This window comes from Oncorhynchus gorbuscha, linkage group LG17, assembly GCF_021184085.1.
Source record: "Oncorhynchus gorbuscha isolate QuinsamMale2020 ecotype Even-year linkage group LG17, OgorEven_v1.0, whole genome shotgun sequence".
Lineage (NCBI taxonomy): Eukaryota > Metazoa > Chordata > Actinopteri > Salmoniformes > Salmonidae > Oncorhynchus > Oncorhynchus gorbuscha.
This window is the reverse complement of record NC_060189.1, coordinates 38,264,245-38,287,970: the sequence shown is the minus strand read 5'-3', so window position 1 is coordinate 38,287,970 and position 23,726 is coordinate 38,264,245. Positions and strand designations below refer to the sequence as shown.

The 23,726-nt window shown below is 42.8% G+C and overlaps 1 pseudogene; it reads left to right on the top strand.

The window, feature by feature from the left end:
* The first annotated feature begins 900 nt into the window (after positions 1 to 900).
* Positions 901 to 23,726, top strand: part of LOC124001418 — a 45,111-nt pseudogene continuing 22,285 nt past the window's right edge.

Genomic DNA, 23,726 nt, shown 5'->3' with positions numbered 1-23,726 from the left:
AAGGTCCTTTTCTGCTGTCAACACACAGAGGGTGAAACAAGTGTGGGAGAAAGAATTGTCTGTTACTATTGACGAAGAGATGTGGGAGGACATTTGGAGATATGCAAAAACAATATCTATATGTAACCGTACTAGAGCAATCCAATTAAGAATAGTACACAGATTGCATATATCCCCAAATCGCAGACATGCTTTTAGCCCCACTTCCTCTTCCCCTCAGTGTCTTAAATGCAAAACTGATACAGGCACCCTAACACATTGTTTATGGTCATGTACCAAAATACAAAGATACTGGTCTGGTGTCCTGCAAGAAATTGAAAAGATCCTAGGGGTTGATCTAGAATTGGACCCAGTTTCTTTACTATTAGGTCTCCCTAGTAGGCATGTTACTTCTGTCTGTAAAAGGAGGCTTTACAACATCCTTACCTTCGCAGCGAGGAAAAACATCCTTTTACAGTGGATTAGTGATAAGGTTCCTTCTATTAAAGACTGGCATAAGATACTATTTGAATGGGTGCCTCTGGAATATCTGACATGTACATTGCATTCTAAAACAGACCAGTTCTACAAAGTATGGGAACCTTATCTAAATTATCTAGAACCTGAGGTATCAACTATTATGCTGCAAGGATTCTCTTAGAATGGCGGGGATCTATGTATTTCAGAACTACACTGTACGTTCCATGTGTGGAACCTAACCTCTTGGTTTAAAGTGACATGCTGGTAAACTGATTTTAGGTTGCCTGGCCACTAGATATGGGTAGCGTTTTTATTTTTGTTCTGTGTGCTTTGTCTCTGTTGTATCTCTTAATATGGGTGAAAATTGTGAAATTTCAATAAAAATACTGTTACTGGGTGAGCATTTTCTTCTTTGCTTGTGGCCTTATAGTGTCTGTTGAGAGTGGTCTTAGTGCCAGCTTCATTCTGTGGTGGTTAATAGATTTATTTTAAGTAATCGTAGGTCATCTATTTAACTTTCCAATGATTGCACTTTAGCAAGAAGAACGGATGGTAGTGGGAGTTCACTTGCTCGCCTACAGATTCTCAGAAGGCAGCCCGATCTGCGGGCCCTTTTCCTGCGTCTAGTTCTTCAAGCAAATTACGAGGATCTGGGCCTGTACCAGTGAAAGCAGTATATCCTTCTCGTCGGACTCGTTAAAGGAAAAAGTTTCTTCCAGTCCGCGGTGAGTAATCGCTGTTCTGAAGCCCAGAAGTTATTTTCGGTTATAAGAGATGGTTGCAGCACCATTATGTAAAAAAAAATAAGTTAAACAATATGCAAGAAAATGAACAAAATAGAACAATTGGTTGGGAGAATGTAAAACATCAGCCATGTTCTTCGGCGCCATCTTCTATAGCAGTGGTTTCTTTGCAGCAATTAGACTATGAAGGCCTGATTCACGGAGTCTCCTCTAAACAGTTGATGTTGAGATGTGTCTGTTACTTGAACTCTGTGAAGCTTGTATTTGGGCTGCAATCTGAGGTTCAGTTAACTCTAATAAACGTATCCTCTGCAGCAGAGGTAACTCTGGGTCTTCCTTTCCTGTTGCGGTCCTCATGAGAGCCAGTGTCATCATAGCTCTTGATAGTTTTTGCGACTGCACTTGAAGAAACTTTCAAAGTTCTTTATATGTTCCGGATTAACTGGCCCTCTTGTCTTAATGTAATGATGGACTGTTGTTTCTCTTTGCTTATATGAGCTGTTCTTGCCATAGTATGGACTTGGTCTTTTACCAAACAGAATTTTTACCAAATTCTGTATACCAACCTTATCACACCACAACTGATTGGCTCAAACACATTAAGGAAAGAAAAACACACCTGTTAATTGAAATGCATTCCAGGTGACTACCTCATGAAGCTGGTTGAGAGAATGCCAAGAGTGTGCAAAGCTCTCAAGGCAAAGGGTGGCTACTTTGAAGAATCTCAAATATATAATATATTTTGATTTGTTTAGCACTATTTTGGATACTACATGATTCCATATGTGTTATTTCATAGTTATGATGTCTTCACTATTATTCTACAATGTAGAAAATAGTAAAAATAAAGAAAAACCCTTGAATAGAGTAGGTGTCCAAAATTTTGACTGGTACTGTATATTTTTTACTCATATTTTTAGAGTGGCGGAAACAATTCAGCAGCAGCAGCAGCCCGCCTCTGCTAAATTAATATATGGGAAACACTGGGTTATGTGGTAAAGTTAATTTGCCTATCTCAATTTAACTAGTTTATTCCATCTTTTTTACACACACACCATATACCCAGCCCTGCTCAGTTTCATTATTAGCCAATTTTTCTGAATGTGTATTTTATGTGCATAGGTTTTGAAGTGGAGAGGGTTGTAAAACCATTTTGCCTACATGTGTTTAGCAAATGTTTCTTCACACAAAATTGTTCTGTCACTTCCCCCAAATGTGAGTGGCAGCAGAGTTAACAGGAATAAATGATTGATGTAGCCTACTTTTAATGACCCGTTCCAAATGGCCCCCTATTGTCTATGTAGTGCACTATGTAAGGGAATAGGGTACCATTTCAGACACTCACACACTGTCCAACCCCCACACCCCCTTTCTTTCTGGGTCACAGTAGTCAGCCGAGGGTGACTCAAGGCTTGTTCTAGAGGGTCCCTAAGGGCTTGTTCTAGAGGGTCCCTAAGGGCTTGTTCTAGGTTAGATGAATGAAGCCCCATTTTAACCTGTTAGTTGATTGCATCCCCACTCCTCAGGTTGTTGGTCTACGGAACACAGCGCTCACGTCCTAAATTGCACCCTATTCACTATATATAGTGCACTACTTTTGACCAGAGCCTTAGGCACAGCCTTTCTGGGCTGTTGACATGCATTCTGCTTGTTGTGAGGAACTGCAGTATAGGGAATGCATTTTTTCAGTGATTGCTATATCATTACTGCCTACCAGACCAGTCAGACTGTTGCGCTCTTCCCCAGACAGATCTTTGACTTGGAAAGAGCAATGAGAACAGGGGAAAGTTGAGGCATGTCAGGAGCATGCATTTAATTTGAGGCACGGCCTAGATGTACATAATCTGTTGGATTTGTTTTATTTATATATGCGTGTATTGTGCTCTTTCTCTTCATGGAGTCAGAGACTGCATCCCACCCCATACGTTCCTTATATAGTGTACTTTTGACCTTTGCACATATATAGGTTGGTTGTTTAGCAACACGCGCGTGCGTGCAAACATGGGACAAAACAGATGAGGTTGACAACATGTAAACTATATATTGTCTCCAATGTTTATTGAACACATACATTTGCACAATGACCACTTGTCTCTCAAATACATCATTACAGTTGTTGGTTAGCTAGCGAATCTTAGCCATATTAGCATTGACATGAAATCAGTCAAAACGGGATAAAACAAGCTGATACAAGCCACTTACGATTCCCCACGTGGTAGTTTCTTGTCATTCTTCCTAGCATTGCAGAATCACAACAACAGGCTGACTTCTGTCCCATGGAAGCGTGCACATTGTTTTCGTGACGTTGTCAGCCAACTCATCTATAGGCTTTGATCGAAAGTAGTGCACTATATAGGGAATAGTGTGTCATTCGGAACGTGGACAGAGAACGATAGAGCCAACAGCTTTTAACCAGCAGCAAATGTGAGCGCTCTATAAAAACGAGGGCTTGTGCTGGCTAAACTGAAATGACTTCTGGGATTGGTTGCAGCTGTGTTCTACAGCAGTGGTCAGGGCAGGCGTGTGTTCTTGATTTTAGGGTGGCAAAAATGTGTTGAAAAGCCAGTTGTCATCCAGAAATTAGACCCCCCCACCCTAACCAGGTGCGCTCCCTTCTCCACTCCACTCCACACCAGCCCTCTCTCATTCCCTCCAAGCAAGATGTCTGTGTTGTCATTTATTTTCCCTCTGTCTGTGATTGCGGTTTAGGAAGGAAGAATCATCAGCTCCACAAGCACTGTCATTAAAGCCTTTCAACTGTGTAGAGGTAAAATTGTTTTTTTTACCATTAGCCTAACGTGTTATAGCTAGCATGGTTGGCCAGAATCTAGGACACCAGTTTTATTTGCTTCGGTGTAATAGGCCTATTCATGGATTTGATGTCGGGGGTTGTGTATTGCTCTGTACTGCTCCTCTAGTTAAGATGTGGGGGAGTATGATGAGCTGATTGATGAGCGTTGATCATGAAGCCCAGAGTAAGTGCAGCTTGATCCATCACAGAGTCTATGACCCTACCTGTAAGTATATACTTGTGTGAATAATAATATCATGTTTTTTATTGATCTTGTCAATAATATTAGTAGTGATTGTATTATTAGTAACATCCAGCCTGCATGATGCCTGTTTTTTTGTGAACCAGTAAGTTGTAGAGGAAGAGAATGAGGAAATGAGATAAAGATAAAGTGGACGAGTGGAAGACTGCACCCCCAGCATCCCCCAGTACTGAAGCAACATGTCAGGACTCCAGCTGGTCACCCCCGCCTCCAATCCCATGGGGCTTTTCTTTGGTCTCCCGTGGCAACAGGAGGCCATCCACGACAACATCTACACGCCTAGGAAATATCAGGTGAGGAAGGAGGAATTCCAATTGACAATGGAGCTCAACTGACGTGTTTAAACTGACACTTGACTATGCACTAGGAAAAAGATTGCAGTGCGTTGTACGTAGACATTGGTATCACTTTCCCCATTGATCTAATATCTGATAATGACTATAGACTAACCTATGGAATAAAGATGGATACCCGCACGCAAATTAAATGTTTTTTGTGCAACAATTCGACTGGCCTGACAGAAGGGCTAACTCAAAGTGACACAACGACTAGGTCCCAGTTTAACATCGCTCACCGTATGACCACAGTACATGGTCGCCATCACACTCAGGCCAGGTCCATCTCCAGTGAGACTCATGCGCAGGTGTACTAATAACAGAGTGATAGCACTGTAATAACAGAAATATAGGGATACTTAAAACATGAATTTAACAATCTCCCACTTTTCTTTAAAGACAAATAAAACGTCAACAAAGTAATTAAATGTCCCAAGTATTATTTAAGTTCCTCATCACAAATGAGTGGGTGACAACGTTTTTATTTGTGTTATTCCATTACTGAGTGCCTTTAGGAGCACAAGACCGGATGCTACCTTTTCAGTCAGATAGTCAGCAAGCTTATCCTTTTGTGGCCGACCAGGAAAACAGCTTTGAGGTGGGGAATCACAGTTGTAGCAGAAGTCTGTGAGCCACCCCAGATGAAGTCGTTAACATGACAGGCAAGTACTCCAGTCACATTGCAGTCTTGATCAAGCCAATAGAAGACTGCATGATTTACTTGTGACATTTTTCTACCTGTACTCAGCATTGTTGCCTTGACTTTGTTGTACCAGTAGAGTGATGCACCTGCTAGGCCATAAACATACTTTTTTAGTTTCCACAGTGTTCCTTTGCTCTTAGCTTCAGGCGGAAGTCGGTTGTGAATGTCCCTTGACAGCTCTGTTTCCTGCAAAAATGCAGATTTGATGTCTATGGAATGAAGTTTCCATTTTTTCTGGCAGATCTGAGTGACTCTGAGGCACATGTCTGTGAGTCTTTTGAGAGTTCTTTAGCAGCCAGCTCCTCAAAAGGGTACACACCCACCTTATTGAGACACATTTTTGGTCAATGTCTATGACTTCCTCAAACACTAATTTTTTCCTCCAATTACTGGGCTCATCTAGTTTAGCTGAGTCAAATGACATGTCCTTTGTTTCAAGTACGTCATTCTGTTCTTCTCGATTTTCTATTGGTTCAATTCTGAGATTTTCTACAAGTGACAGGTCAGCTGACCCTGTTGTACCAGGAAGTGTAGCTGGTACTGCAAGTTGTACCAGTTCTGGTGTTTTCCTTTGGCTTTTCCTGTTCGTCCAATGACTGTTGCTGTGTGTCTGATACTACTTTCTCTGTCCATGTAAATGTCCAGTTTTCAGATTGGAACAACCATGTTGTCTAACACGTGGCTGTTGTTGAAAGTTTTTCTCATTTGAACCCTCAACAGTATTACCTGTGTCATGGTTGAAGCTCCATTTTATGTGTCAGTTTCAGTGCCCTGACAATGGTGCCTCAGTGCCTCACAAATATCACTACACCATCTTGGCCAATGACTACTCCCGGTCCTTTCCATCCTTGACAGTCAACTCGTTTGTAGTACACTTTGTTTCCAGTCTCTTACTTGTCATTTGTGGGTCGAAGCTGTTTACGCAGAACCCTGCAAATTCTCTCTGAACACTCAGCTTCAGTGAACGCTTTTCTCGCTGCATGTAGTGCTGAAAGGTGCTGTCCCACCCATGCCCTCACACTGGGACTAGTGCTGGTGACTTGTCAACCAGTATAGAGGGAAGATTAGGGTTCTGACCCAACACTAGTTGCTATGGGCTGTAACTATAAACATTGTGCATTGAGTTTTTTGCCATCAAAGCCCAATCTAGGGCTGTTTTCTAATCACATCTATTATCATGCTTCAATTTCAGCATGATCTCTGTGTTTGATTATGTCTCTCCAGATGTCCATTGCTTCATGGACTGCATGCAGCAGTTCGCTTCAGTTCCATTTTAATTTCTCAGCCAGTTCTCTTATTTCATTATTATTGAATTCTCCTCCATTGTCATTGTACAATTTCTTAGGCGGGCCATGCATACTTATCCAGGAATTAATGAAGTGCTTGACGATTTCACTGGGTTTCAATGTTTCCAGCACTGAAGTGTGTGAAGTGGTCGATATGTGAAGGTACCACACACTTGGTCCTAACTCATGTAGATCAACAGCCACTGTTTCATTACTTGGAAGCCAGTACTTGGAAGCCAGTGGCAAACCAATAGTTGGTCTGGGCTTAGGTTTCCTGTATTTCTGGCATGTCTCACAACTGTTAACTATCTGCGGTAGAAAGGAAATGCTCTCATCATCATTATTCCCAGAACTGCTGAGTAATTTCTGAAGTCTGTCAACTGTTGCATGTCCAAACTGTTTGTGAAGTTGTAGCAATACTTTGTGTTTGTCCTCTGTGGTCATACTCTCTTGACTGTCAGAATCTCCATGCGCTCTGTGTCCGTCAGAATCAAATATTTACATGGACTCTGTGTGATGTTTTTGTCTAAAATGTTTACACAATAGTGGCCTAAGGTAGTAGGTTCAAGGGTCACTGGTTGTTTAAACATCACTGCCTTGTCATTTTCTATGTCTAGTACAGCCCCTGTCTTCTTGAGGGAAGCTTTGCTTAATAGTAAGGGGATATCTGTAGGGACCACCTATTTTTCAATGTGACACTTAGTCTGACCTATTTTTGCTGGCACCTTGACCCTCTCGGTAGAATGGGCGACTCTCCCATCTCCAAATTTGAAAGTTATGTTGCTTGGTGTGTCAATCATATTTAGTTCACTGACATAACTATCAAGCTGTAGCTCAGTTGGTAGAGCATGGTGTTTGTAACGCCAGGGTAGTGGGTTCGATCCCCGGGACCACCCATACGTAGAATGTATGCACACATGACTGTAAGTCGCTTTGGATAAAAGCGTCTGCTAAATGGCATATATTAAGCCATTTTGCACTACACACTGTGCGTGTTCATGCAGTAACAATCACAGCAGATCCTAAGGATTCAACTACACAGATCTCAGAAGCAGACTTGTATGAAACAGTGCAATGTTACACTGCTCCATCTGTGTTTACATTTTCCTCTGTTAGTTTAACCTATTCATTTTTATGAGGACAGTCTTTAATCCCATGCTAAGTGCTTTGCCAAATAGCACATTTTGAACTCCTTCCATTCCTGTCCAGTGGATTTGTGATGGGCAAAGGTGCCCTCGTCTGGTTGTCTTGAGAACGTGACTTGTTGGCGCCTTTTCTCTGCTGCTCAGTGTAATATGCTGCGTCACTCACTTGCATTCCATCTGTTATTGGCGCGACAGACGTCTTTTCACCAAAAATATTTGTGACTTCATTGACGCTAAAGTCAGCTCAGTATAAGCAGTCAAATCCAACTGTTTCTCCCTACCATCCAGACAGGCAGTATCTAGCAACTTGAAAGCTAACACGGCATCTGAGAGAACCAATTCGTCCTTGCACATCCTATTGTACCTCTGTTTAAATCAATTATGTAGTTTTTCATTGCAACCAAATCTCTCTGGTAACACTGTCAAGGTTTGTATATGCCTCGTAGGCACAGTCTTTCTCTTCTTTAAGAAACACAGAATCCAGTACTCTGATCAAAGTTCTCATACCGTCATCCTTGTTCAAATCCTCGAGGGATATTTCCAGTGCTGTATCTCTCGCTCTTCCCTCGAGCGATAATACCGCAAGTGTTTGCTTTTTCTCGTCCAGATTAGTAACCCATGTTCAGATTCCAAGTTCATTTTTCCAACTATCATATGACCTCTTCTCGTCAGTGGCACAATGTAGTTATTAGCCATCTTCTGCTACCAGTGTTAACTCAAAATGGCACAACAACTAGGTTCCGGTTTAAAATTGTCCACCGTATTACAACAGTACATAGTCGCCATCACACTCAGGCCTGGTCCATCTCCAGTGACATTACTGTGCAGGCACACTAATAATAGCACTGTAATAACAGAAGCAACCGTAACTTAGCAGGAAGACCTTCGGGTCTAATTGTTGTTAAATAAACTGTGGGAACATTCGTCAGTGTGTGGTTATCTATCTTTATTTTTTTGTATTTTTTTTGTAACCAGTTATTGAATGTGCTTGCACAACAGTTGAATCTAGTGACTGTAACCTTCTCTTCCCTGCCAGGTTGAACTTCTTGAAGCAGCTCTTGACCACAATACTATTGTCTGTTTAAATACTGGTCCAGGGAAGACCTTTATTGCAGTACTCTTAACTAAAGAGCTTTCCCACCAAATCCGGGGAGACTTCGCCAAACATGCGAAGAGGACAGTTACAAAGAAATCCACTATTCGATGCATCCAAAAGTTTCACACTTCTCCCAAAGGTATGATTGAGACCATGAGATTTCTCTGTTTTCCCCTCTTTTCTTGAATGATAAATAAAACATTGTCTGTGATTCAGCAAGCAGCTAGTGTTAGGACCCACTCTGATCTCCAGGTTGGAGAATACACCAGCTTGAAGAAGACCTCCTCATGGTCTGGGGAAAAGTGGAGCCAAGAAATGATCGAAAATCAGGTGGGGTTCAATGAACACAGATCTGGAAAATACCAATTGCTAGCAATTTTGTCATATAATTACAATTGCCAGAATAATGTACCAATTGTTACTTTCATGATAAATACCATTGGTAACAGCATTACTAAAGTTTTCCCCTCTCAATTTCAACAACCACTGAATTCCCGGTGTCGTTTCCATGAGGACTGGAAAGTTATCATTCTGTGGATGGACCCAATCAATGTCACGACACTGTAATCTATTATTCAAGGCAATATGCCATCCCTCCATCCTACCCTCCACTCATTCTCTCCATCATTTCTGTTCTTCTAGGTGCTCGTTATGACTTGCCATATCTTCCTGCATGTGCTGAAGAATGGAGTGTTGCCACTATCGAAACTCAACCTGGTGGTGTTTGATGAGTGTCACCTGGCAATCACAGACCATACCTACCGGGAGATAATGAAGGTACAATTACAGTCTACTCTACATAGTTATGCATTCAAGCTTCCTTCCCTGTATGGCGGGAGCCAAAGCATTATGGAGATTGGAGTTTAGTCATTATATTATTCACCATTGGAAATTAGGAAAAGTGTTGTCAGTCAGCCTTCCTTATTGAGCCCCGTTGCAGGCTGTTCAATGTTTTAGCATTTTCTGTCCTTGTATCTGTTTCTGCTATGTTAGTTTCACACAGTTTCAGTTATGTTAGGTCTGTCTCTATCTCTGTTTCAGCTATGCAAAGGCTATCTCTATCTCTGTTTCAGATATGTGAGGTCTGTCTATCTCTGTTTCAGCTATGTGAGAGCTGTCTCTACTGTATCTTTGTTTTAATTTATGTGTAGGCTCTCAATCTCTGTTTCATTAATATGAGGGTTCTCTCCTCTGTTTCAGTAATGTGTGATCTGTCTCTCACAATCTATGTTTCAGCTTGCATCCTGGGCCTCACAGCATCCATTCTGAATGTTAAATGTGACCCGTCTGAACTGGAGCAGAAGATCCAGAACCTGGTGTCATGTTTTGTCTTAGATTGTCTTGTCATTTTGCTTTTCCCTCTGTTCGTTTTCCCCCTGCTGGTCTTTTTAGGTTCGTTCCCCTTTTTCTCTCTCTCTTCCTCTCTCTCTTCTCTCTATCGTTCCGTTCCTGCTCCCAGCTGTTCCTATTCCCCTAATCAATCATTTAGTCTTCCCACACCTGTTCCCTATCTTTTTCCCTGATTAGAGTCCCTATTTCTCCCCTTGTTTTCCGTTTCTGCCCTGTCAGATCCTTGTCTATTGTTCACCGTGCTGTGTCTGTGTATCGCCCTGTCGTGTCGTGTTTCCCTCAGATGCTGCGTAGTGAGCAGGTGTCTGAGTCTGCTACGTTCAAGTGCCTTCCCGAGGCAACCTGCAGTTCTTGATCGAGTCTCCAGTCTGTTCTCGTCATTACGAGTGGAATTATGCCTTATGATTGTAGATTTACTTTACTGGATTAAAGACTCTGTTTTCGCCAAGTCGCTTTTGGGTCCTCATTCACCTGCATAACACCTGGAGCAGATCTTAACCAGAAGGGGACTAGGGTTCCAATTTTGGAACCCCCCCCCCCCACACGTTCAGCTGGAAGGTGGCACATGGAACGCAAAAATATTCCTAAAAATATTTAACCTCCACACATTAACAAGTCCAATGGCTCAAATGAAAGATAACCACCTTGTTTATCTACCCAGCAAGTCAGATTTCTAAAATGTTTTACGGCGAAAACATAGCACATATTTATGTCAAATCACCACCGAAGACACAGCTAATTTGCATAGCCAAGTTGAAGAAAATATGCAATCAACAAACGCAGAATTAAAAGAAAAATAATGCACTAACCTTTTGAAATCTTCATCAGATGACAGTAATATAACATGTTACACAGTACATTTATGTTTTTTTCAATAATATGCTATATATATCCATAAACCTCTGTTTACAATGATGCATCGTTCAAAAAATGCTACTCAAATGTCCTGAGAAATGACGATAGCTCCGGCAGATAACGTCAGCTAACAAGGAATACACATCATAAACTTTGACTAAATATGCATATTCTACATATATATAGTTAGATACACTTCTTCTGAATCGCTGTGTTACATTTATTTTTAACGTTACAGGTTTCGTTCACTAGGCTATACTATGAGTCGGCGCTCAAAAAGTAGCATTATGGCTCCTCTATCTTGGAGTCCACATAAACCCAAATTTACCACATAAATATTCCCTTACCTTTGCTGTTCTTCCATCAGAAGACCTGGAAGGAATTATACTTACCAAAAACAGCGTTTAGTTTTGCAGTCTGTTTCTTTCGGTTCTCAAACACGACACATTTCGGTTGAAATGTAGCCAAAAGTCAAGTGGATGCGCACCAAAACGTTGAACTTACATATTATATGTCGATTAAACTTGTCAAACTAACTTCATAATCAAGCTTTAACATGTTATAAAGGTGTACAGCAATCGTGAGGACGAACAGAAATGCATGCATTGTATAATCGATCTTGGAAAAAAGACAGGACCGGAGCAGAGCGCGCATAAAAGTGACCTGTTTTTTTGCGTGACCGAAAGGTTTCGGCCCGCCAAAACTCTCGTGAGCGCGCGATTCTCACAATGAGAAGCCCCATTGAAAGCTGAGATCGTGCTGAAGACAGAGAGAATGTTCCCAGACCTGTAAGTGCTTGGGAAGGGTGGGGACGATGACGTCAAAGTTGGGCCAACTTTTCTGATGACAAGAGAGAGTTTGGGAGAATGACTGCCCTGAGAGTTCTGCTTTACATACAGACATAATTTAAACGGTTTTAGAATCTTTAGAGTGTTTTCTATTCAATAATGTTTTTTATTTGCATATATTAGCAACTTTTGACAAAAAAAATTATGTTTACTATGGGCACGCAATTACTCCAGCGGGGGCAGTAGACAGCCCTATCCCCAAGAGTTAAGGAGCAATGCAGAGACCGCTATTGACCTTGTAGTCCTTGACAGGTATTGTAATAATACACACCATGGTGTAATGTTGTTCGTCTGTTGTTTGTAGAGAGTCAGACCGAAATGCAGCGTGTAGGTTACTCATGACTTTTAATGAAGAAAATAGCGGTACATGAAATAACTGAAAATACGAAAACAACAAACGAGTGAAACTAATACAGCCTATCTGGTGACTAACACAGAGACAGGTACAATCACCCACGAAATACAACGCGCACTCAGGCTGCCTAAATACGGTTCCCAATCCGAGACAACGAGAATCAGCTGACTCCAATTAGGAATCACCTCAGGCAGCCAAGCCTAACTAGACACACCCATACTAATACACACTCCCAATTAATACAAACCCCAATACGAAATACAACATATAAACCCATGTCACACCCTGGCCTACCCAAACATATAACAAAAACACAAGATACAATGACCAAGGCGTGACAGAACCCCCCCCTAAGGTGCGGACTCCGGAACGCACCTCAAGAGCACAGGGAGGGTCCGGGTGGGCGTCTGTCCATGGTGGCGGTTCTGGCTCGGGACGTGGACCCCACTCCATAAATGTCCTAGTTCCTCCCCTTCGCATCCTAGGATAATCCACCTTCTCCGCCGACCATGGCCTAATAGTCCTCACCCTGATCACCACATAACTGAGGGGCAGCTCGGGACCGAGGGGCAGTTCGGGACCGAGGGGCAGCTCGGGACAGAGGGGCAGCTCGGGACAGAGGGGCAGCTCGGGACAGAGGGGCAGCTCGGGACAGAGGGGCAACTCGGGATAGAGGGGCAACTCGGGATAGAGGGGCAACTCAGGACAGCGGGGCAACTCGGGACAGAGGGGCAGGCCGGGACAGAGGGGAAGCTCGGTACTGAGAGGAAGCTCAGTACTGAGAGGAAGCTCAGTACTGAGAGGAAGCTCGGTACTGAGAGGAAGCTCAGGCAGGTAGTAGGCTCCGGTAAATCCTGGCTGGCTGGTGGACCTGGATGATTAAGGTTGTCTGGCCGATCTAGAAGATCTTGGCAGACTGGCACTTCTGGCGGATCCTGGCAGACTGGCACTTCTGGTGGATCCTGGCAGACTGGTGACGCTGGGCCGACTGGCGGCGCTGGGCAGACAGGAGACTCCGGCAGCGCAGGAGAGGAGAAAGGCTCTGGCTGCGCTGAACAGGTGGGAGACTCCAACAGTGCAGGAGAGGAGAAAAGCTCTGTCTGCGCTGAACAGGCGAGGCGCACTGGACGCACTGGGCCGACTGGGAGCACTGGCGGCGCTGGGCAGACAGGAGACTCCGGAAGCGCCAGGAGAGGAGAAAGGCTCTGGCTGCGCTAAACAGGCTGGAGATTCTGATAGCACAGGAGGGGAGAAAAGCACTGGCTGTGCTGAACAGGCATAACTATTCTCCCTTTTAGCCCCCCCAATAATTTTTTTGGGGTGACTTTCCGGTTTCCAACCGCGTCGCAGTGCTGCCTCCTCATACTCGCGCCTCTCCGCTTTAGCTACTTCAATTTCCTCCTTGGAATGGCGATATTCTCCCGGCTGCGCCCAGGGTCCTTTTCCGTCTAATATCATCTCCCAAGACCAGAAGTCCTCATATTGCTGCTCCTCACAATTAACAGGGAGAGTAGGCTCAGGTCTGACTCCTGACTCTGCCACTCTCTCTCTGCGCTTTCCCCTGTTACCTACGGTTTTCGCTCTGTATAGCCGTGCTTTCCTTTTCGATTCCATCCGTGTATAGCCCTCTTTGCATTGCTGTAGGGAATCCCAGGCGGGCTCCTGCACTCGCTCTGGGTCGGCCGCCCACCTGTCGATTTCTTCCCACGTAGTATACTCCTTGCTTCTGTTGTCCATAACGTCCACCTTAAGATCCTGCCAGTTCACACGCTGCTCGGTCTGTGAATGGTGGTGGGCGATTCTGTAATGTTGTTCGTCTGTTGTTTGTAGAGAGTCAGACCGAAATGCAGCGTGTAGGTTACTCATGACTTTTAATGAAGAAAATAGCGGTACATGAAATAACTGAAAATACGAAAACAACAAACGAGTGAAACTAATACAGCCTATCTGGTGACTAACACAGAGACAGGTACAATCACCCACGAAATACAACGCGCACTCAGGCTGCCTAAATACGGTTCCCAATCCGAGACAACGAGAATCAGCTGACTCCAATTAGGAATCGCCTCAGGCAGCCAAGCCTAACTAGACACACCCCTACTAATACACACTCCCAATTAATACAAACCCCAATACGAAATACAACATATAAACCCATGTCACACCCCGGCCTACCCAAACATATAACAAAAACACAAGATACAATGACCAAGGCGTGACACATGGCCCATATTTATTAACTTCTTGATGCACCCATCCCGTTAGTGGGACCATTTTCGTCAACATCCGCTGAATTGCAGAGCGCCAAATTCAAATTAAATTACTAAAAATATAAAATTTTCATGAAATACGCAATAAATGTTCCTTTTGTTCCATAAAGATTATTTTTATATCCAAAATACCTCCATTTGGTTGGCGCGTTATGTTCAGAAATCCACAGGCTCGAGCGGTCACAACCGGGCAGACGAAAATTCCAAATAGTATCCGTAAAGTTCGTAGAAACATGTCAAACTTTTTTAATAATCAATCCTCAGGTTTTTAAAATATATAATCGATAATATTTCAAACAGACAGTACCTTCTTCAATAAGAGAGAGAGAAAATGTCTGCTCCAAGCTGTTGTGCATGCAAAACTCTGCTGGCACCCAGCCATACAATGACGCGATGTGATATTTCTCGCTCATTTTTCAGAATAAAAGCCTGAAACTATGTCTAAAGACTGTTCACAACATGTGGAAGCTATAGGAAAAGGAATCTGGTTGATATCCCTTTAAATGGAGCGAAGGCAGGCAATGGAACAGAGAGCTTTCAGTAAAAACAGCAATTCCGGGTTGGATTTTCCTCAGGTTTTCGCCTGCAATATCAGTTCTGTTGTACTCACAGACAATATTTTGACAGTTTTGGAAACGTTAGAGTGTTTTCTGACAATTAAATGCATATTCTAGATTCTGGGCCTGAGAAATAGGCAGTTTCATTAGGGTATGTTTTTCATCCAAACATCAAAATACTGCCCCCTACACTCAACAGGTTAAGCAACTCCTAGTAGGAGTGCTTATCTAGGAGCAGGTCCCCAACTGTCCACAATCGTATTATTTAGGATCGAAAAGGGAAAACAACTGTGTGTGTCTCAGATATGCTTCCCAGCCCAGAGAATTGGTGCTGGACTGTGGACCCTACCTGGACAAGAGTGGCCTCTCTGAGTGTCTGCTGAGCGAACTGTGCCTCGAGAGGACAGAGACCCCACCTTCATAACCAAACAGGTCTGACCTTATATCCATATCCAAGTTTGTATCCCAAATGGCACCATATTCCCTATATTTGTGCACTACTTTTATTCAGAGCCCTACAGCCTAGCCTATACATCTGAGAATTGTAATTGTCTGCTTTGTCTTTAATGTCACTTGTCTGCTTTGCTGCACAAGTTGTCGTTGTTAAAGAGAATGTGTTCTCAGTTACTTACCTGGTTAAATAAAGGCTAAATAAAGAAATGTCTCCCTGCTCTTCCCCAGGTGCTGAGGAACTGCCGGGCAGTGCTGCTGGTGCTGGGGCTGTGGTGTGCCGACAAGGTGGCTGGTATCATGGTGAGGGAGCTACAGAAGTACATCAAAAACGAACAGGAAGTGATCAACAGGAAGTTCCTGCTCTTCACTGACAACATCCTGAGAACAATTTATTTATATAGCCCTTACGACAGGAACAGTTGTCACCAAGTGCTTTACGGAACTCAACTAAATACGAAACACAACATGCACACATGGGATAGTTAGCTAAATACAGTTGAAGTCGAAAGTTTTACATACACTTAGGTTGGAGTCATTAAAACTCGCTTTTCAACCACTCCACAAATTTATTGTTAACAAACTATAGTTTTGGCAAGTCGGTTAGGACATCTACTTTGTGCATGACACAAGTAATTTTTCCAACAATTGTTTACAGACAGGTTATTTCACTGTATCACAATTCCAGTGGGTCAGAAGTTTACATACACTAAGTTGACTGTGCCTTAAATCATTTTGGAAAATTCCAGACAATGATGTCATGGCTTTAGAATTTTCTGATTGGCTAATTGACGTCATTTGAGTAAATTGGAGGTGTACATGTGGAGGTATATCAAGGCCTAGTACCTCTTTGCTTGACATGTGAAAATCAAAAGAAAGACCTCAGCCAAGTCTGGTTCATCCTTGGGAGCAATTTCCAAATGCCTGAAGGTACCACGTTCATCTGTATAAACAATAGTACTTAAGTATAAACACCATGGGACCATGCAGCCGTCATACCACTCAGGAAGGAGACTCCTAGAGAGGAATGTACTTTGGTGCAAAAAGTGCAAATCAATTCCAGAACAACAGCAAAGGACCTTGTGAAGATGCCGGAGGAAACAGGTACAAAAGTATCTATATCCACAGTAAAATGAGTCCTATATCGACATAACCTGAAAGGCCGCTCAGCAAGGAAGAAGCCAATGCTCCAAAACAGCCATCAAAAAGCCAGATTACGGTTTGCAACTGCACATGGGGACAAAGATTGTACTTTTTGGAGAAATGTCCTCTCGTCTGATGAAACAAAAATAGAACTGTTTGGCCATAATGACCATCGTTATGTTTGGAGGAAAAAGGGGGAGGCTTGCAAGCCGAAGAACACCATCCCAACCGTGAAGCACGGGGGTGGCAGCATCATGTTGTGGGGGTGCTTTGCTGCAGGAGGGACTGGTGCACTTCAGAAAATAGATGGCATCATGAGGCATAAAAATTATGTGGATGCATTGAAGCAACATCTCAAGACTTCAGTCAGGACGTTAAAGCTTGGACGCAAATGTGTCTTCCAAATGGACAATGACCCAAGGCATACTTCCAAAGTACAAAATACTGTCAAAATGGCTTAAGGACAACAAAGTCAAGATATGGCGTGGAGTGGCCATCACAAAGCCCTGACCTCAATCCCATAAAACATATTTGGGCAGAACTGAAAAAGCGTGTGCGAGCAAGGAGGCCTACAAACCTGGCTCAGTTACACCAGCTCTGTCAGGAGGAATGGGCCAATATTCACCCAACTTATGGTGGGAAGCTACCCGAAATGTTTGACTCAAGTATAACAATTTAAAAGCAATGCTACCAAATCCTAATTGGGTGTATGTAAACTTTTGACCCACTGGGAATGTGATGAAAGAAATACAAGCTGAAATAAATAATTCTCTACTATTATTCTGACATTTCACATTCTTAAAATAAGGTGCTGATCCTGACTGACCTAAAACAGGGAATTTTTACTAGGATTAAATGTCAGGAATTGTAAAAAACTGAGTTGAAATATTTTTGTCTAAGGTGTATGTAAACTTCTCACTTCAACTGTATATAGGGAATAGGGTACCATTTGGGACTCACCCTAAGTTATCTTCCTGTGTTTGCTGATTCTGGTTTCACCATAATCCACTCAATTATGTTCAATTGATTGATTGGTGTGTCTGTTTGGAGAACACTGGTTTTCAGAGCCTGTCCACAAGGGCCATCCTTGAATGATATGTGAGGTCATTGGTGAATGCTGCTTAATTGTAAAAGTAATCCTTTCACGTAAATCAAGTTTTGATGTCAAGGGGATTTTGATGTGTACGTTTGAGAAAAGGAAAATGGGAACCCTGATGAGAAATGTTTTTCTACTATTATTGTGACAACCCTAATACTGACGACTGTAGATCTTCTCTTGATCTCACCAGATTCTGGGGAATAAGTGTTCCAAGGCAGCAGGGGTCGGTGAGTTTGAGGTGGAACAGGAGCTGGATGATGACAACATCCTGCCTCCCTACGTGCTCCGCTCTGAGGACGGAGGGCCCCATGTCACCATCAACACGGCCATCGGACACATCAACAGGTAAGAGGAAATGGGGACTGCTTTGCTTCCTTGAAAAATCTAAAAAGAGTTCTAAAAAGGGCGCTTTGTGGCAACAAGATTAAATACACAATGAGAGCAAAATAAGTTGTCTCAAAATACTATAATTATAAGCAGGCGTTGTTGCTAAATTGGATTTGAAGATTACATTTTTGTTGGTTCTTGTTTTCATTTTGCTGTTGGTGGTCTGGCGTGCTAATGTCCCTCTCCCCCATGGCTGCCCCAGATACTGTGCCCGTCTTCCCAGTGACCCGTTTACCCACCTGGCACCCAAGTGTAAGACCAAGGAGCTTCAGGATGGGCACTACAAGTCAACCCTCTACCTGCCCATCAACTCACCTCTACGGGTGCCGTCGCTGTGAGTCTGCAGGCTTTCGTCATTGTTTGGATTTATAGGTTTGCATTCCAAATGGCACCCTATTCCCTATATATTCCATCTCTGATCAAATGTAGTGTATTATACAGGGAAAAAGGTGCCTTTTGAGACACATAATTATACAGTGCTTCCAGGTGCTCAAAGGGCTGTAGTAGGCTACATAGTAAGCAGGAAATTCACCTCATCCACCAGCATTGTTTAGCACCCACTGTTTCTATTTGGGACATCAAGATTCCCCTAATGGTGTGTATAATGGATGTCTTTGAGACAAATGCACACTTTGTTTTGTCACTGCAGGGGCCAACAATGAACTGTGCAAGACTGGCAGAGAAAGCAGTAGCACTGCTTTGTTGTGAAAAGCTTCACAAAAAAGGTAAATAAAATGCAGCTATTTGATTGGTAGAATATTATTCTTGTAGTGCTCACTGCTAGCCTGGGTACCAGTCTGTTTAGCTAACATTCTACTACTTGTACTCTGTGTCATTATGCCAAAGATTATGCCATGTTTAGGATGACCGGAGTGGAATGATAGCTAAACAGACTGGTACCTAGACTAGCTCACTGCAGCTAGTCCCAGATTGTATCTCTCCCTCCCTCCCCATCTCTCTTTCTGTCTTCCTCCGTCAAATCTCCCTCTCTCTTCAAGCTTGTGGGGAATGTAATTGAATTTGATGGGGTGGGGGGTTCTCTGTGTGGTGGGAGAAGAGGGGAACCTGGTATTAACTGCTTTGACATATTTAACTTCATTTTGCCAAAGGGAAATAGTAGATAAATCTCTCTCTCCCTCCCTCTCCCATGTGAGTTAGATGACCACTTGATGCCTGTGGGGAAGGAGACAGTGAAGTACGAGGAGGAGCTGGATCTCCATGACGAGGAGGAGACCAGTGTTCCAGGCAGGCCAGGATCCACCAAGAGGAGGCAGTGCTACCCTAAAGCTGTGAGTACTCATCACTGATGCATCCCAAATGGAACCCTATTCTCAATACACTGAACACCTTCCTAATATTGAGTTGTACCCCTTTTTGCCCTCAGAACAGCCTTAATTCATCGGGCATGGACTCTACAAGGTGTCAAATGTGTTCCACAGGGATGCTGGCACATGTTGACTCCAGTGCGTCCCACAGTTGTGTCAAGTTGGCTGGATGTCCTTTGGGTGGTGAACCATTCTGTATCACAACCGGCCGTGATTGGGAGCCCCATAGTACGGTGCACAATTGGCCGAGCGTCGTCCGGGTTTGGCCTTGCAAAAGTATTCATCCCCCTTGGCATTTTCCTATTTTGTTGCATTACAACCTGTAATTTAAATAGATTTTTATTTGGATTTCATGTAATGGACATACATAAAATAGTCCAACTTGGTGAAGTGAAATGAAAAAAAGTGTGTTTAATGTTTAAAACAATTTTAAAAATTTCAAAACTGAAAAGTGGTGCATGCAGATCTATTCACCCCCTTTGCTATGAAGCCCCTAAATAAGATCTGGTGCAACCAATTACCTTCAGAAGTCACATAATTAGTTAAATATATAGACCTGTTCTGAAAGGCCCCAGAGTCTGCAACACCATTAGGCAAGGGGCACCACCAAGCAAGTGCCACCACCAAGACCAAGGAGCTCTCCAAACAAGTCAGGGACAAAGTTGTGGAGAAGTACAGATCAGGGTTGGGTTATAAAAAAATATCAGAAACTTTGAACATCCCACGGAGCACCATTAAATCCATTATTAAAAAATGGAAAGAATATGGCACCACAACAAACCTGCCAAGAGAGGGCCGACCCACCAAAACTCACGGACCAGGCAAGGAGGGGATTAATCAGAGAGGCAACAAAGATAACCCTGAAGGAGCTGCAAAGCTCCACAACGGAGATTGGAGTATCTGTCCATATGACCACTTTAAGCTGTACACTCCACGGAGCTGGGCTTTACGGAAGAGTGTCCAGAAAGAAATAAGCAAACACATTTAGTGTTCGCCAAAAGGCAAGTGGGAGAGTCACCAAACATATGTAAGAAGGTACTCTGGTCAGATGAGACCAAAATGTTGCTTTTTGGCCATAAAGGAAAACACTGTCTGGTGCAAACCCAACACCTCTCCTCGCCCCGAGAACAACATCCCATGGTGGTGGCAGCATCATGCTGTGGGGATGTTTTTCATCGACAAGGACTGGGAAACTGGTCAGAATTGAAGGAATGATGGATGGCGCTAAATACAAGAAAATTCTTGAGGGAAACCTGTTTCAGTCTTCCAGAGATTTGAGACTGGGACAGAGGTTCACCTTCCAGCAGGACAATGACTCTAAGCATACTGCTAAAGCAACACTCGAGTGGTTTAAGGGGAAACATTTAAATATCTTGGAATGGCCTAATTGAAGCCCATACCACAATCCAATTGAGAATCTGTGGTATGACTTAAAGATTGTTGAACACCAGCGGAACCCATCCAACTTGAAGCAGCTGGAGCAGTTTTGCCTTGAAGAATGGGCAAAAATCCCAGTGGCTCGATGTGCCAATCTTATAGAGACATACCCCGAGAGACTTGCAGCTGTAATTGCTGCAAAAGGTGGCTCGTATTGACTTTTGAGGGGATGAATAGTTATCGAGCTCCAGAAGGCAGGGTTCACCCTAAGTGCTATCCAGCTGGACCTGATCACCAGATTACACCATCTTCTCTCACATCCTCCGCCTGGAGAAACCTGCTTTGGAGTTCAAACCCACGCAGGCCGACTCAGCCTACTACGTTCTACCTCTCAATGTTGGTGAGTTAGTCTGCTGTGCTACCGCTCAATGTTGGTGACATGTACACTCAGCCTACTGTTAGATACACACAGTCTGCCTCTCAGTGTTGGTGAGTGAGAGCCCAATGTTGCGCACGTACTGTAGGCCTTACTCCATTAGTAAGCCTATGGGTGGGTACCAAATGGCACTCTATTCCCTTTTATAGTGCACTCATTTTGAGCAGGCCACATAGGGATGGGTACTGTGTCAAATAGAGGTGGGCAGTATACACATTTTTATACTCTGATTAACGGTATTACCAGTAGTGCACACAAGGGGCGAAATGTATTTTAAAATGTGAAAAAAGCCCATAAAACGTAATTTGCCAGAATGCTAACAAAATTCTAGCAAGTTCTAAGGAATCCCCATAGCAGATGCTAGGTAAGTGCTCTCTAGCGAATGTAAATACTTCTGAGACAGACAGCTCAGCTCATAAAGTTACGCAAGTATCTCAAAATGCAGTTTGCAGCACACACAAAAGAAATCTTAGACAGGAGGGATCTTAATCCGGGAGGGAATTGTCTCTGCTGCTGCAAGAAGCTTGATCACACAAGCTAACGTTAACCACTTGGCTAATGTTAGCAAGTTAGCAAAACACATCTGGAGAGAATTTATTTGCCACATCTTAGATAGCTACCTTAATAATTATATGATCTATAGCTGGCAAACATTATTATTGAAATTCATAGAAGTGCAACTTGATCACCTCACTTAAGTTACGCCGCAGGAGTGATTCATCTCTCGATGCTCCCATTTTGCTCATTGTGATCCTAAACAAACAAAGGTGACTGTCTCAAGCAGCTGTTTTGGGAAATTATTACTGGTAAGGTTCATAATGAAAGATAATCTAATAGACAAAATTATTAATGCGATCTGCTTTATATATTAGCTAGTGCACAAGTTGACTGCAGGTATTTACAGTTGAAGTCGGGAGTTTACATATACCTTAGACAAATACATTTAAACTCAGTATTTCACAATTCCTGACATTTAATCCTAGTAAAAATTCCCTGTTTTAGGTCAGTTAGGATGTGAAATGTCAAGAGTAAAAGTAGAGAGAATGATTTATTTCAGCTTTTATTTTTTTCATCACATTTCCATTGGGTCAAGTTTACATACACTCAATTAGTATTTGGTAGCATTGCCTTGAAATTGTTTAACTTGGGACAAACATTTCGGGTAGCCTTCCATAATTTTGGCCCATTCCTCCTGACAGAGCTGGTGTAACTGATTTAGGTTTGTAGACTCCTTGCTCGCACAAGCTTTTTCAGTTCTGCCCACAAATTTTCTATGGGATTGAGGTCAGGGCTGTGTGATGGCACCTTGACTTTGGTCCTTAAGCCATTTTGCCACAACTTTGGAAGTATGCTTGGGGTCATTTTCCATTTGGAAGACCCATTCACAACCCATTCACAACCAAGCTTTAACTTCCTGACGGACGTCTTGAGATGTTGCTTCAATATATCCACATAATTTGTATCATGATGCCATCTATTTTGTGAAGTGCACCAGTTCCTCCTGCAGCAAAGCACCCCCACAACATGATGCTGGCACCCCCGTGCTTCACGGTTGGGATGGTATTCTTCGGCTTGTAAGATGTTCTTCGGCCCATTTTTCCTCCAAACATAATGATGGTCATTATGGCCAAACAGTTCTATTTTGGTTTCATCAGAGGACATTTCTCCAAAAAGTATGATCTTTGTCCCCATGTGCAGTTGCAAACCGTAGTCAATTTTTTTGATGGCGGTTTTGGAGCAGTGGATTCTTCCTTGTTGAGTTGCCTTTCAGGTTATGTTGATATAGGACTCGGTTTACTGTGGATATAGATACTTTGTAACTGTTTCCTCCAGCGTCTTCACAAGGTCCTTTGCTGTTATTTTGGGATTGATTTGCACTTTTTGCACCAAAGTACGTTCACCTCTAGGAGACAGAACGCGTCTCCTTCCTGAGCGGTATGACGGCTCCATGGTCCCATGGTGTTTATACTTGCGTACTGTCGTGTCTTTACTATCATTAAATTGAAGACTTATAGTTTTTATCAAATATTCTCTGTAATTAGTATTACGCGATCAACTGATAAATCAACTTACTGTAATTAACTAGGAAGTCGGGCAAAAAGGAAAAATATTCAGATTACAAGGTTATAATTTCCTAATATAACCATTCAGATATTTTCATATCGGATCCATAGTGTTCTGATTAATTAATTAATTATTTTACCTCACTTTTGTGTCATTCCAAACGTTGTAAATTGTTGGATATCTGCATGAACCCAGTCTTCACTATGAGTCATCCATACATCAATTGTCTTAAATCATTTATGTATTACTAACTAAGTAATTCACAGAAATGCACAAACAAACAAACAAGGTAAATGTGGTTACAAGAAATGATATGGGGAATGTGCCCTAGTGGGCTAAACTGGCATTGCGGCTTGTTAGACAAAAGGGGAAGTGGGGGTCAACTGAGAT